At 43.6% G+C, this 15,892-nt stretch overlaps 3 non-coding genes across 3 annotated transcripts; all 3 read right to left on the bottom strand.

Annotated features, from left to right (window-relative positions):
* Positions 1-2,963: 2,963 nt before the first annotated feature.
* On the bottom strand, positions 2,964-3,057 carry trnay-gua. Its single transcript has 2 exons — positions 3,021-3,057; positions 2,964-2,999 (listed from the first exon to the last, which is right to left on the bottom strand). It is a non-coding gene; the product is annotated as a tRNA-Tyr (tRNA).
* Positions 3,058-7,188: 4,131 nt separating this feature from the next.
* On the bottom strand, positions 7,189-7,276 carry trnay-gua. Its single transcript is given in 2 exon segments — positions 7,189-7,224; positions 7,240-7,276. It is a non-coding gene; the product is annotated as a tRNA-Tyr (tRNA).
* A 224-nt stretch (positions 7,277-7,500) lies between these two features.
* On the bottom strand, positions 7,501-7,588 carry trnay-gua. The gene is given in 2 exon segments: positions 7,501-7,536; positions 7,552-7,588. It is a non-coding gene; the product is annotated as a tRNA-Tyr (tRNA).
* Positions 7,589-15,892: the final 8,304 nt, after the last annotated feature.

Here is a 15,892-nt window from a genome sequence, read left to right as displayed (position 1 = left end):
GAACACTAGACAGTGAAAACCACTGAGCCTGAACACTTAGGAACAAACGTTACTGAACTGTGTTATAAGTCAGCAAATACAAAGTTAAAAAAACACTTGAGTGGAGTGCAAACGTCCGCCAAGGCCCAACAGTCCTTTTATTGAACCCACAATTAAATCTGCTTTTTTGCTTTTTGTTTGGATCTGCACCAAACTGCACAAACACATTAATACAAGTCCCATAAATATGCATCAAGATCCGTTAATTATTCTCTGGGAAATCAGAGAAAATGTGGTGATAAGAAGTGGTGATCTGCCCCCTTTCTATTTCATAGAAAAAAAACTAATTTCACACAAATGTATCAGTAGATTTTGTGTAACGCTGCTGATAATCAGACAAACTTTATTCTGGACACACAACGGACAAAACTGGACACGAACAAGCAACTAAATGAAGTCTACAAATCCTGCGTAAAAAAAACAAATAACCCATCTCATTCCTGTGATCTGCCCTCGAATTAAAAGGGTTCTTTCTTGGCTCATGTCACATCCTTCCATGAATTTTAGAGAAATCTAAACAGTAGTTTTTGCATAATCCTGCTGACAAATCAACAAACCAATGGCCAGGGGGAGAAAACATCACCTCCTTAATGAAGGATGACCAATGACCTTGTCTCAACAATCCAGATCTGTCCTGCAAACACCCCCCTCTCCATTCTTATGTAACCTCTGGTGGTTTCAGGCCAGTTGGATGTGCCGTGTCGGTAATGCTTGCTCAGCGGCACGCAGACACAAGCATCTGTCTGGGACTAAATCCATATTTGCACAGAGAGTGTTTTTTTTCCACAAGTCACTCCCATATAATTACACTGCTAAGTGTTTCAGAGGGAGACAGGGGAGGAGATCTGGGTGGTCTCCTCACTTCCTCGCTCCCTCCAGCACATCGACCGGAGACCTGTGATTCACCGTCATTAGCATTCCACCACAGCAGAGTATTGAGAGAGGAGCAGCCTCAACGTGTCCATGTCTGACCCACACGTCACATATATTTCTTATTTTGACAGTTTGACTGGATCGTTTACTTTTTCATACGTTGATTAATATTTATCTTGTTGTTCCAAGTTGGTTCTTCCTCTTAAAGGTGTCCTGGTGGTTTCGTGATCTTATATGAAAACTTTCTGGATTCGGGAAAAATCTCAGGTCCAAGACTCATCTCTGAATCAAAGTAAAACAGAAATATATTCTTAATTTGTTTTTATTTTTTGATCAATTCTACCACAGACTAGTGTCACCTCCAGAATTCCACACAAAAAAACCAGACAGATATTTTTGTACGTAACCGATGGTAACAGCGACATCAGAGTCCTACGAGGACGTCAACTTGTTGGTCACATGTCTTTGTGAAAGCTTCACCTAAGACACCTCCTTCAAGTGGGAGTTGAACCAGCGACCAGCTAACAAAGTTAAATTGATACAATAAACATAAAAACGATCCAACTTTAGTTGAGAAAAACTTATTTTTAGCTGTGCCACTAACAGATTTGTCTCATGTCTGATCCTGTCGATGGCACGATGGGAACTCTGGGTAACATGGAAATAATACAAATGCATCAGCTTGTTTTATTTGTTTGTATCAGCTTCACCTACAAAAGCCTCGAGCCGGAGTTGAACCAGCGACCTAACGATGTCAGCTGTGTTCAGGTGGAGGTTGGTTTTTAACCAAATGAAGTCGAGCCAGGACACCTGCCAGGTTCGCTCCCGGTTCAGGTGAGGAGAAACACAACGTCAGCAGTTACAACACAAACACCCAGCAGGTGCTCGCTTTTTACAACATGACACAACTGCTTCTGCCTCGTCAGTCAGAATATATACGCCAAATGAAAGCTTCTCTGCACGGCCGTGCTGCACGCCAGGTCACTGTCAGGACAGTTATTTCCTGCAGTCACACAAAACGAATGTTGGCTTCGTGCAAATCTTTCGACCTCAGCTCCCGTTTCCTGTTGTGGCATTTATCTGTCATCCGTGATAATTTATAGTTTGGAGCTTGGACCGTGTACTTGGACTCTTCTGCTGCACGTCCTACGAATGATCTGGGGATTTAAGTTGTGTCACTCGTTATTATGCTCTGGAAATAAAAGCGCATCAATTTAATTCCTCGTTCAAAATGTGGCCATGACTGCTTCGCTGCAGTTGCTGTCTTCCCAGATGCTTTAGCCTGGAGCCATATTGACTCCTGCCTGTCTACCGGTCAGCATGGCCGCAGGCGCTGTTCACGCCGGCTCAGGCACAGAGACATCAGTCTGCAGAGTCAGGCTCACTTCTGATTGGACGGATCCATGGGCAAAAACTCAGAGAAGGGCCCCCCGGGACCCCACAAGGCCATGTTGTGGTTCCTCACTCGGGCTCTCACTAACCCTTTCTGTTGCTGTGTCTGAATACTGATTTCATATTGATTGATTCCAGCCCACAGCTGCAGCTCTATCTGACTGTGTTTTATTCTGCTCGAAAAAGTGTAATATACAAAAATATACAAACTCCATTAAAGGGATAGTTCACCTAAAAATGAAAATTGAGTCCACAAAACACTTTTGGGGTCTCAGGGGTAAACAGTGTTGCAGCAGAATCCAATACAATTGAAGTAACTGGTGAACAAAGCTTCAGACGTAATAAAACAACAGAAAAAACACAACATGCCTCATTACTTCGCATGTGGTGTCATCCAAGTGTCCGAAAGCCCCACAATTTATATTCAACTTGAAACGAAGTCATTTACACCAAGTTTTAAGCCTAAATGTCGGATATCCTCCGACGAGGTGCATTCAGGGGCCGTCAGAAATGCTAACGTCTGCTAGCCTAGCCACTTCTGGTGGATTTAAGGCTTAAAACACGGTATAACGACATATAAGGACCATGGGACTGCTTTGGTGAGGATGGAATACAACGGCATTCAGTTTCATCATCGTCTTAAAGCTATAAAAGCCTCCTCCTTCGAGCCGGAGTTGAACCAGCGACCTAAGGATGTCAGCTGCTGCTGTGCTCATCTACAGTCCTCCGCTCTGCCAACTGAGCTATCGAAGGGATGCAGACCTGCTCCACACAGTAAACACAAAAATTAATAAATATTAGCTGCAAATATAAACTGTAGTAGAACATACACACAATGCTACATTTATATTTGGAGAAGTTTGACTCTTGAGCTGCTTGTATGTCACTAAAATGAAAACCTTTGTCAGAGCTGGAAACCACACGCTCGTGATGTTGTTCTATATTCATGTCCTTCGCCCGCGCGCTTATGCAAAGCCACCATGTCTTGACTTGACTTGACTTAGCCTGTGAATAAATCGTGGCCCAGCTGTTGACTAATAGTCCACATTCACCGCTTAAAAAAAACACCATGTCACCACTCCTTGTGTCCAGAGTGGGTGGTGAGAGCAGGGAGGGGCTGGCCTGGTAAATAGGTTGGGGGTTGGGGGGGGGGGGCAAAGTAGGAGGCAGCGTTGTATTGTTTGACTGACAGTGGGACAGCGAGGGGGAACGGGTGGCCCCGGCCCCAGAGACAATTACAGCACGCTGCCTCGCTGCTAAGCCCCCTTTCTGTGGTGGGCTGGGAAACTCCATACAAAAAGCCGTCACGAGCTTGATTCATGCCTTTATTGTGACTTGGGAATCTACGCGGTGGAAATGTGCCACAGACTCACATGGCACATTGTTGTGGATTGTCAGGAATACTAAGAGGGGGTTTTAGGGGATTTGCTCAGGTTGCAGGGTCTGAATGTTTGTGCTGCAGAAAAAAAACAGTACACAAAAAAATCCCTTATCTCAAAACATTTGTAATCTGCAGTAGTTTACGATATCAAAACTTTTGGGGAAGATACAAAATTTGACATGAATGTGTTAAACAAAATGATCATATTGTTTTATAATCATTTATTTGTAGTTGGGAGTTTGTTATAGATTTTAACATCGTAAATTTAATTTTGTGATTTTTATAAATTGCTTAGAGAAGAGGATTGAGTTAGTTTATATACAGGCCATCAACTCATTAACTGAAAAAGTTCCAGAATCTGGATTGTGCTGAAAACATTTTTTATATGTTTTTTATATATTCAACTGCTCAGTGTAAGATTATAAGCTTTACAGAAAAAGATCTAATGAACATTAATTCAACATGTTTTCAGGAATATTGGAATAAAATAAATCTCAAAAGGAAAAATGAACTCAAGACTAGAAACACCACTTCCTGTTTTTAAATCATCTCTCAAAACAGACTTTTACTTGATTGTTTTTTAGCTATCACTCATGTTTCCTGTATCCGTTTCTCTTGACATTACTTTTAAATGATGTTGTATTATTTTGTATTTGTTGTTTTTGAGTTTAGATATTTTCACTATATCATCAGTTGTCTTTGATTTTAACTTAATTGTCTTTGATGTTTTCTAGTTTTTATTTGTCCTCTTTGTGAGGAACTTTGCAACGACTGCTTTGAAAGATATTCTTATATAATCATAAAGTCTGTCACATATTTTGTGCAAATCAACTCAATGTTGTCCGATATACTTTCATTGACTTAACGTCCTTTGGCTTGTAAACGGTCTGTTTCTATTCAAATTGTTTGCTGTAACAAACAAACAGTTAATCGTTTTTGTTTTTTTTTCACTTTGCTTAACTGAGCTAACGAGGCAAAACTCAATCTGGGCTTTAGCAGAAACACACCTCCTGAGGTCGAGGCTGTTTATTCAGAGGCTTAGGACTGTATTCAAGAGAGGAGCTGCGAGGAGGAGGAGGGGGGGGGGGGCATGTCAGAGTATCTGCTTACATTCGGCCCAATTAACAACACAATAGTGCCGGGATTTGCAAAGAATAAAGTAAGCCTATTTGTCCGCATACATCTGTTAATTATTAGTGTAAATTAGGTCCCAAACAATAATTATCACCTACAATTGGGTGAGAGAGGAAGAAGGGACGCAACTGTCATTAATTGTGCTTAAAACGCTGTCAACACTAATTAGTCGTGAGGTTCGTCTGTGCTGCTGCCGCTGCTGCCGCCACCCAAAGACTCATTACACTGCCCCGCAACACACAGAGTTCCCAGTCATACTGGTTCAGCTGGTCAGCCTTTCAGCCCCGGCACACAGAGACACAGGGAGCTGTAATGTAATCTGGCATGAGGTCATGAAAATGTGTGGGCAAATCATTCCCAGTGTGGAAAATGATACAGTGGGACTGGCGCTGATAGTGAACCTGTGAGAAAAACGGCCACAGAGCGAGAACGAGTGAAGTAACGTTTCTCTGTTTGACCTGCTGAGAAGAAACATGACAGCAAAACCTGTGAGTCAGTGAATGTAGCTCGCAGGAGAAAGTGGAGACAAACAAAAACTAACATCGGAACACGGACGTCAGGAACAACGCAAAGTTGCTGATGACGAGTTCCTCATCTGATTGTGTCACTGACTCTATGGGAATTACTGGTAAAGTGGACAGAGTAGAAGTGCATCACTTTGTTTTATATGTAAGCTTCACCCACAAAACCTTAATTTGAGCTGGAATTGAACTAGCATCTTAAGGATATCAGCTTGGTTTGCTCTCCTCCAGCCCTCCGCTCCACCAAGTGAGACCTGAAAGGGTTTGAAACACAGCTCACACAAAAAATATTTGTCCAAAGCTGAGGAAAAACTAAAGTTAAGTTGCGTCCAAAGCTGCTGATAAGAACTTCTTCACATGGCCGATCACAGCAGGGACTTCAACGACAGAATGGGAAGTCGGCTCGTCGGACACTGTTTCCCAGTAACAGCTTCAGCTCCTCCTTTAAACCAGCGTTGAACGGGATCACGATCAAGGGATTACAAAAATAAGATTTACCATATACAGCAAAAAAATATACCTTAGCCCAGACTGTAAAAACTTCACTTACACATTTTATTTGTGTAGCCAATATTCACAAATCAAAATGAGTCTCATTGGGCTTAACAAGGTTAAGCTCTAGCATCTGAGCTAAAGCTGAGCTACCAGGTTGTGAACAGCATTCAAACCGTACACAGAGAAATTAGTCCAGACTAGTTGAGGAGAATTTAAGTTATATTCATACAAAGTTGTCACTAATAAATTCTTTCCATGATATTCTCTGACTTTGTCTGTGTGCTGTTTGGTGCCGGGCAGGTTGGTGGGAAATTCATCAAGTTTCATTTCATCGCAGCTTTTAGATTAGAGCAGCTTTAAAGTAACTCCTTGTTGCCGTCATGTACAGATACGCAGCTTCCTCCTTCTTTTCCGTTTCGCCCGGCTGACAGTGGAATGCCTTGCTGAAGGACACTGCAACAGTCACTGCTGAGAGACGAGACAGGGTTTCCGCGCCCAGCTTCCCACACAGTCCCGCAGGTTTGAACTTGTGACTTTAACCAGTAACCCTGATCTGTGAGGACGTCAGAGTGGCTGCTCGCTGCTTCGCTTCCCAAATACAGACAACTGGATATTTTCAATCTCAGTGTTTCTTCAGAGCCTCGATGTCAGCGTGTTGTTTCTCAAACCTCTGACCACTCACTGCTCCTTACTACTAGAGAGGTGCAGTGTTCTCTTAAAGAAACTGACCTCAGATGAATCATAACTTCCATAACTGCCTGGAATGTTCTTGATGCATCATAATGTATGATTCAGTTTTTTGGAATGAAGCAACTCAGTGATAGAAATGTTTCATGTGACAACATCCAGCAGCTTTCATGCTTTTGTATCGCGACAACTCAAGGGTCTCCAAAAGCTCACACAAGGGAATATGGATTTTGTAATTTTCACATAATTATATTTTATCCAATGTGAAAAATACAAGATCAAATCCAGTAATTGAAACATATTTAGTCCGGTCCTGGAACTCACTAACTAAATCAAGTCTTTCTGGCTTGTTCAAAACTCCAGATCCAGTCCATCTGGAAGATGAGCTGTAAATTTAGTTTGCATATGCTGAATGTAAAACAGATTAGTTGTTGTACGACCTTCACTTGTCTCCTCCCTGCAGGCGACGAGCCGGCCGGTGCATTAAGTTCACCTGCTTGTCGCCACTCAGCAGATTCTGAGCAGCTCGTGGCCCAAACCACAGACTACAAATAATAAGGTGCTAAACATTGCCTGCCCGGCCCTGTCTGCCTGCTTCGGGGTCATTGAGGTACCCGGACTAGAGGCAGTTGACATCTTGTGATCGTTAAGCCTATAAAAGACTCCTCCTTCGAGCCGGAGTTGAACCAGCGACCTAAGGATGTCAACATATGCAACCTACAGTCCTCCGCTCTGCCAACTGAGCTATCGAAGGGATAAATCCAGTTTAATAGTGACGCGTTCTTTTGGAAAAGTGTAAATATCCTGGTTAGAAAACAGGAACAATTCGACTTGTCTTCAGAGTCCCTGTGCTAAACATTCAGGACATTGACTGTCCCGCCCTCGGTTCATTGAGGTACCCTGACTGGAGGTGTGAACGAACACTCATATTTTGAGTCATTAAGCCTCAGATGCAAATTTCCACCTGTAAAAGACTCCTCCTTCGAACCGGAATTGAACCAGTGACCTAAGGATGTCAGCATATGCAACCTACAGTCCTCCGCTCTACCAACTGAGCTATCGAAGGGATGAAACACAGATTCTAGTGAAACGTTCTTCTGGAAAATGTCCATATCCTGGTTAGAAAATGGGAAAATGTTCATCTATGTTCAGAGTCCCTGTGCTAAACATTCAGGACATTGCCTGCCCGGCCCTCTCTGCCGGCCTTTGGGTCGTTGAGGTATCCTGATAGAGGTGTGAACGGCTGTTTATATGTTGCCAGGCGTTATGCCTCAGATGCAAATTTCCCCATGTGTAATAGTGTACTTCCTACAGATGAACCAATCCAGATATTGGTGCCACTATCTCTCGCTGGTGATCGTTCAGTGTCTAGGTTGCAGCAATTGCTTGACCAACCCCTAACTCCTAACTCCTAACTCCTAACCCCTAACCCTAACCCTTCTATAGCATCCTATTAAAGCCAAACTTACTTTGGTCCCATCTGCTAACATGGGGGAGGCTGGGTTATGACCTTCGCTTCAGCCCAGCCACCAGCGATCAAGATGATTCTGATGCACTTCAGATCCATATTTAAATCCAATCTATGGCCCGAGAGGAAGATGGTTTTTTTCAGCTCAGATCTTTGCACAGAAACAAAAACTTGATCAGTCGATCGCATGTTGAAAACAATGAACCAATGAGGATTCTGTAGTTGGATCAATATCAAGCAAACTCCAACAGTGCAGTAGAAAATCCTTTCTTCCGTGATACAATAGAGTAAAAACTTCCACACAATAATCCATGTATAATACCTACAGGCATATCGGCTATTGAGCTGCACTGAAACCCCCCAAAATGAATTGAAACAAAAGCAGCTAAATTGGATATCACATTTTGACAGATGCAGCCAACTCAACAAATTAACAAATGAGCCACAACGCGGCACAACGCTGAGTGAGCCGAGTTAATTTTCATTAAATGATAACACATTCCAGCCGATTCAGTTGCTTTCTTTTATTTTATTATTTGCGTATTCATAAATTCCGGGCACGGGCGCATGAACCTCAACCTTTGTTAATATGAATATATTGTCAGGCATTTGCATAATCCACTTCATAATCCACTGCAGCACTCGGCGGTGACAGAGATAAGGAGGGGTAGCCACTGTTTCTCCTGGGAACGCTACACAGATAAACGGAGGAAAAGAGACCCACTTTCTGCTCCTATTATGAGATAAAAAAAAAAGGAAGGCTTTGCAAAGTTTTCACTTTCCAATGCATTTCCCTTTCAGAGACAGATGGTGCTGGAATATCATTATTTGTATGTTTTTTTCTTTTTCTTTTTTTTTTTTGTGTATTTCACAGACATTGAAATTTACTGAATTTCCACCGAGACGGTGTGCATGGGTTATTTATGTATCTGCCACAACACAGCGGGCTGACTTTATTACGCCGCTGGAATCTGCTTCTTGCAGAAATTGTTTTTCCACACAAAAATTGAGAGGCTCCGCTGCAGCGGGAGGAATCACAGGGCGACAAATGAGCAAACAGAAAGCAAACTCCCAGCTCGTCCTGAACATCGCTAATGAGACCTCTTTTAGCTTCAACGTGGACGGAAACGTGTGCATGTGTGTGTCTGCACCTGTGTGTGTGACCCTCTGCGTGCATGAATGTGTGTGTCGTGACTGAGGCAGTGAAAAGCTCTCTTACCCCCCCAAACTCTTCCTAAATTGGCCTCTGGGATGACGCCACCACACAAGTACATCCATCCCCGCTGTGCTGCATGCATTCCTGGTGTGTGTGCGTGTCTCTCTGCATGTGTGTGTGTGTGTGTTTGTACAATGGCAACACTTCCTTTTTGGCCTAAATGGCAGGGAGCCCCAGCTATTGTGGCCTGATTAGAGCTCCCATTCAAGCTCTCTGGGATTTCTAATTGCGGGGCCTTGTGCGGGCGAACTCCCCCTCACTTCCCACCCTGCTACACTCCCCTTGCGACTACTGTAAGACTTAATGAGACACAATTACTGCCCCCTAGGAGTCCTGGAGTGAGCCAATCACAAAGGGAGACAGAGACCCCCAGTGAATGGCCACTCGGAGGAGAAAGAGACAGAAAGAGGGGAGCGGGAGGGAGGGGGGAATCACAAGCCCTCATTGTCCAGAGAAAGCACAGAGAGAAGCCTTTTTTTGGGGAGAAATATAAATGTTTTTATTTAATGCCGGCTCATAATTGGGCCCCTGAGAGGGAAAGGGAGAGCCAAAGGAGTGGAGAGGGTGGGGAGTTCAATAGGGAAAAAGGCCTGCAGGTACAAAAGACTAAGAATGACATGTTAGACGTGCTCAGGAGGAGGAGAGGGGAGGAGAGGGGAGGAGGTGGAGGAGGAGGAGGAGGAGGAGAGGGGAGAAAGAGAAAGAGAAAAGCGGACAAATAGATACTGAGGTGAAAAAACACAGGAGCAGAGGACGAGAACAAAACCAAGTGGAAAAACTTGACAGGACTTTCTCCTTTTCTTCCCCTTTCACAGCGCTCTAAGCCCGTTTGGCGTGGGAAATGGCCTGACGCTGAATGATGCGTGCCAGGCCGAGTGAAAAGCCGAAGGCGGCCGCTATGTTCCGCAGGTTTGGCCGTTAGTGTTTCGGTTCAAGAAGTAAAATATTCCTGAATATTTGAGGAACCCTCCCTGCCAAACCTGTGTGGGAACATAACAGGGACGAGGGAAGTCCAACTGCAGATCTGCAGCTCTTGACTGTACGGGAACATTCACTGTATTATTCCTCAGGAATAGTGGCGATATTGTTTTGAGCATGTCTGGGGATTTCGAAGCGTTGTGAGGGGAGTTTTATTGTGAAAGCCGAGCCTCCGTGTGATGTTCGCAGACAAGGAGTATGTGAGACAACAGATATCGCCGCCCGAATAAAAGACTTCACGTCAATCGGTTCTCTGGAGAAATGCTGCATTCTTGGATGGATTCATCGCGCGGCACAATACACACCCAGCAGGAGAGACGGCAGGTGTGACCTGACGCACAGGGAATGAAGGATTAAAGATAAATAAAATAAATAAGGCTTTTTAAAAAGTGTCTGAATTGATTTTCTCAAAGATGCAGCTGTGGACAGAAACCACTGCGTAACATTTACAAACCGTTTGGGAAAACTGAACTGGACAGTGTTTGTCTTTTGGTGAGAATTTAACCTCCCCAAAAAATGTCATTCACACTTTGACAATGTCAGTAAATGTTTGGCCTCACACACACACACACACACACACACACACACACACACACACACACACTCATATACAGTAAATGGATTGTATTTGTATTAAGTTTGGTTTCTAGTCTTATCGACTGCTCAAAGTCACATTCACATACTTTAGGGAGCCTTTTGGAGGCTGAGTGTCTTGCTCAAGGACACTCAGGCATGCGGACTGGAGGGGTTCAAGCCAACGACCTTCTGGGTAGTGGACGTACCACTCTACCTCCTGAACCACACACGACATTTCCCCTCTTTACTGATCTGATAGCAATTTAACATCCAGTCTAGATTTACGTAAAAGTCTCGGGAGGCGGAGATCAGGCGCCGCGTGAATCAGGTGTTTTCGCTTTCAGCTCATTGAAAATAATGGGAGAAGAAGCTTCTACTTTTTCATCCTGAGATATTTGTGTTCTTCTAGTTTTTTGCGTACGTTGCGCGTTAGAAACTCGCTCGCTGTGAATTTTCCTGCAGTGTTCTCTCGTGGGCTCACTTGGACGTTTCCTGGACATTTTTTACAAGGACATTAGCAGGAAAAGTTCCAGAAAGTGTTCGGAGCGACTGGCCGACAAGGTGCAGACTTCAGTGCATCTCTGCACACGGAACGAGACAGCACCACCCAGGAGAGGCCGACCGACCTTATCATCGGCGCGGTGTCACATCATCTGTACAAACAAAGGGTCTGAGCTCCGACGAACTCCCCGAGGAGCCGTTAAAGTGATGCAGCGGCGTCGTCAGAGACTCACGTCGCCTCTGACGACGCTCTGGGGAGAGGAGAACGGCTCATTTCACTAAATACATATTTCCTGGATCGCTCTTTCCTCGCGTCTTCAGATGGAGGAGTCCAAGACACGCGAGTAAAGACTCAAGCGAATGGGGCGTGACATTTTAAAACAGACGAGGCAGACATTTCTCCTCCAGAATCGTTTTGTTGAATTGAAACTCCAACCTGCAGCGTGCCCGCTCGCTCCCCAATCACACACACACACACACACACAGACACACACTCAGTGCCTTGGCCCCACGTTCCTCTCGGTGAGTGCAGCCTCTCAGCGAGTGACTGAACCCCCTTTGTTCGGTAGTGACCCTCTTAAGCGCAGGTTGAAGCCTGCAGCCATTCCACTTTGGATTTGGACCCTATCGCGTGTCACACGGCTAAGTCGACCAGGACCGGGCCTCTTCATTCAAACACACGGCAACAAGTATCCATTCACATCACAATGGACGCTGTTTGAGCTGTAATAACTAGATCGTCGTCATTATGAGCAAACACAGGGAGGCATCCAGAGGGGGGGGCCGGGCAAAGATGCAATGCAAATCATCTGTTTTTATTTTAAATGCCTTTACTATAATCCCTCTTTTACCCCCAAACAAAAACGTAAATTACAGTGGTAATGCTTAATTAACTTTGCTAATTATTGTCCTTTTAATGATTGCGCCAATTAGCTGCTAATGCTAGGTAAGTGGTCGCACTTACGCAGCTTAAGTAACCAGGTTATAGCCTGAGCTGATTTTTAGTTTTTACCATATTCAAACTAGTTCATTTACGCCAAAGTCCCAAGTGATTACTTTTATTTTCGTATCTTTTTAAGTTAAATTTTGATAGATCTAATTTATCATTCAAGATAAAAACGTTAATTAATTCATTTGACATCCAAACCATCAACTCTTTAAAGATAACTGTACGTAGATAAATTCTACTCATTCACTGGACAGATCATCTTGTTATGGTTATCATGAGTTTTCCAATGATGCCAAGCTTTGTGTTTTACATTTTAAATCAATGATCCAGTGGCAGTCATGTGCTTTTGAAGGAATTAAGTTATTGTAATATGTCCTCTGCATATTTATCCAGGGCACAACCCTGAAGAATAAAATGAATATAATCAAATCAACGCCCTGTTTTCAAATTGTGAGAAATATTTTTTGCAAATACGATCACTGCTCCGGTGTCAGGATGACGCCACGTGAGGGCAACACGGTTTCTTGATTCCAGTTCTTTTGTTCTGGAAACGAGTGAACTCCTCTCACCTCATTGGGACGAGTGTGTTTCAAAGACGTGTTCACATGGTGTATTTTTGGGAGCCGCCTTCATGTGACTGTCAGCCTGTTGCTGCCGGAATAACAAAATCTGACACGTGCAAAGTGAAACACGTCTCAGTCAGTTTCAAGTGGCTCTCTGTTGGTTTCATCAGCCTAATCAGGTCAAACTGCGACTGAGATTGACAGGTCATATGTCAAGTGGGGGATGTTTCCTGGAGCTGCTTTTCAAACCTCTCCCTCACGCAGCCTATCCAGGTAACGTTTGCTAATCCCTCACGTTTTTCTTACTTCCTTGATTTCCCTCATTCAGCTCCACACATTTAGATCTGGTAGCAGCTCAGTGCAGAGGCAGGTCTGAAAGTACGACTATCACACTTATTGTGAAAAGTATTGCAGCCATGTACTTGTGGTTTTTGTTTTGATTCATTCATCACAAAACTCTGGACGCTCTGGTAAATATCTGAGAAGTTGGGTTAAAGTCAGAGAGGGTAGAGGTGCCCGGGTAGAGCAGCAGAAGACAGGACATGACGTCTAAACTTCCAAGTCGGCGTCTTCGTCAGCGTCTTCTTCGTGTATTGCTTCTCTTTTTAATCATGAGATATTTGTATTGGAGTTTTTTTTCAGTCCGTCGTGTGTTTGAAATGTTATTGACACGATCACTCGGACATTTAACTCCGGGGCTGGAAGGAAGATTTCCAGAAAATGTCTGCAGAGATTCATCCATCTCACACCAGGACTCAGGAACTTGCTCCAACACAATTTCCTGGGACAAAACGCATTAAACCCCAAAGGCTGAATGCAGAGTAACAAAAATGACACTTGTGCACATATGTGACATTATTCTTTAGATCAAACTGACAACAGGATATAAATGCCTGTTGTCAGAGGGTTGTAGCCTCTCGCACCGACTCTCAGACTCTTTATTCTCGCTGACTACAATGAGCTTTGTGTGGTGGAGTGAACTCCATAAGAAAACATTAACAGCGTCTGCATGGCATCACAGGTTGGTAATTATTATCCAGAACTCCACTGAGGAGTGGGGGTTGTCGGGGCAGGGAGGCTGTTTGTACGAATTCTTATTTCTCTGATGACTTTAAAGTTGAAATTTGCTGTAAATGTTTTTGGAGTTGCCCTGCACAGATGAACCCTTTGCAGCACCTGTGATACGTTTTTCCAAACAGCTCACAGGATCAGCTTCATGAGGATAAAAAAAGGTTCTGATGAAAAAAGCAGAAAGCAGAAAAAGCCTCGGAGCCGGTGTGAGGATCAGGTTGACTGAGTTGTGATGTCCTTTTAAAAAGACAGACGCAGTAAAATGGTTACTGTCACATGTCACTCTCTGTCTCTGTGGCTGCAGCAGACGTCTTCACAACAGCAGCACGGTAAACACTTTCAAACTTTGATGTTTACCCGCTGACAATCATGATTGACACTTGTGTAGTCGCATAAAAAAAAACCTCAGCAACACATCAAATCTTTCTAAATTTACAGCAAAGTGTTTTTTTCCCCGACGAGCTGCAGATTCGATTCTCGAAAAACAATCTCCTCTTTTACAGCCACGGTGAAGGTGTCGGGTCAGCCGGCCCTCTGCTAATCATTATCCCACATTTCAAATCTTTAAATCTCTGCAGATGGGCCGTCAGCTTCACTGAGCGTGCAGCCTGCACAACAAGTGTAAAACATTTACCAGTATGCCCAGTGCTTCCTGCTGTCCGGGCAATTCAGCCAATTTATTATTTGATTCTGTCACTTTTACCACCTCACGGCCCAATCAGAGATAAGAGAGACAATCTGAATCCTCTGGAATTTTCATTGGGCTTATTTTCAGTCCTTTATGGGGATTTTTATATTCGTTACCTTTAGACTTGAGATTTAAAATCTGTCCTGGTTGAACTCAAATATATTTTATTAAATGTGGGTTGTTCTGTAAGGAAGCTAATTTGAAAACAAAAAATGTTTTTCATGATAACGTTGACGACAATATCTTATTCTACGACCGTGTTGTCACCTGAGTTCTTTCTATCTTTTCTCTCATTGATTGTCAAAGTACAAGAAACAATCATAAAAATCATAATAAATGTGGGTTTATTGTGGTTTACAATCAGTGAAGGATCTAATGTGTGATAACTTACACCTGAAACCAAATTATCTCAGTTAAAGTTAGATTAAAACAACCCTGGACTGCTGACATGCATACTTAGTTTTTATAGTACGTGATTCAAACTGTGCTTTCAGCCAATAGGCTCAACAGATTAAATCTAACGTTACAAAGGTCATAAGCACTAATACGGGTTCGAAGGTCGTCTGTTCCCTTCTCCACTCCCTGTTCTGTTTGTGCTGAGCAGCTTTGCTCGGGGGTTTTTAAAAAATACAGCGGAAGTTGTAAAGTACTTGGAGAATCTGAATGTGACAGCCGGTGGATTTATTTGGTTAAATTAAATTACATTTTCCATTAGCGATTGCTGTCGTAGCGTTTTCACCTCTGCCAAGGAGGTTGTGTTTTGTTTGACTGTCTCGATTAATCAAAAACACACTGGATGGATTTGTCATGGAACTTAGTGGAAGATGCAGTAGAGTCGCATCCGCTGATCCAGGAAATGCTTTACTTTGTCTGCTGCGTAGATTTAATTCAATCAATGGCGGCAGCGGGGGGGGGGGGGGGGGGGGGGGCACATGCACACAACCACAACAGATTCTGAGATTTTGATTTCAAGCGTGAAAGACAACGAGAGAAAGAATTGCATTTAATCGCAGGTTCGCACACAACTGCAGCTGAAACTGAAAATTAGGTCGGACCACGTGGATGGTAACAACTTTATGGATGATAAAGCGTACGACTAATATTACTTCAAACAGAGGAACATTTTCAGATCCTCTTACGTTATTGGGAGAAGTGTAAATATCTTTTGGATTCACTACGAAACCGTGGCGACCACAGTGGACGTGTATGATCCTTCACAAAGAATATGTGCATAAAACCAGGTGGATGGAAAAGGTGCGTCTCTCTTTTCCTTTCTTCCATCTGTCGTTCCCTTTTCCTCCATCGTCCCCCGTCCCCTTTCTGTCCTCCCCTCTGCCTCTCTACCCTTCCTCCCCCCCCC

The sequence above is a fragment of the Hippoglossus hippoglossus genome, chromosome 17, assembly GCF_009819705.1.
Source record: "Hippoglossus hippoglossus isolate fHipHip1 chromosome 17, fHipHip1.pri, whole genome shotgun sequence".
Lineage (NCBI taxonomy): Eukaryota > Metazoa > Chordata > Actinopteri > Pleuronectiformes > Pleuronectidae > Hippoglossus > Hippoglossus hippoglossus.
Note: the sequence above shows the minus strand (reverse complement) of the source record. Positions and strands in the feature narration are given on the sequence as shown.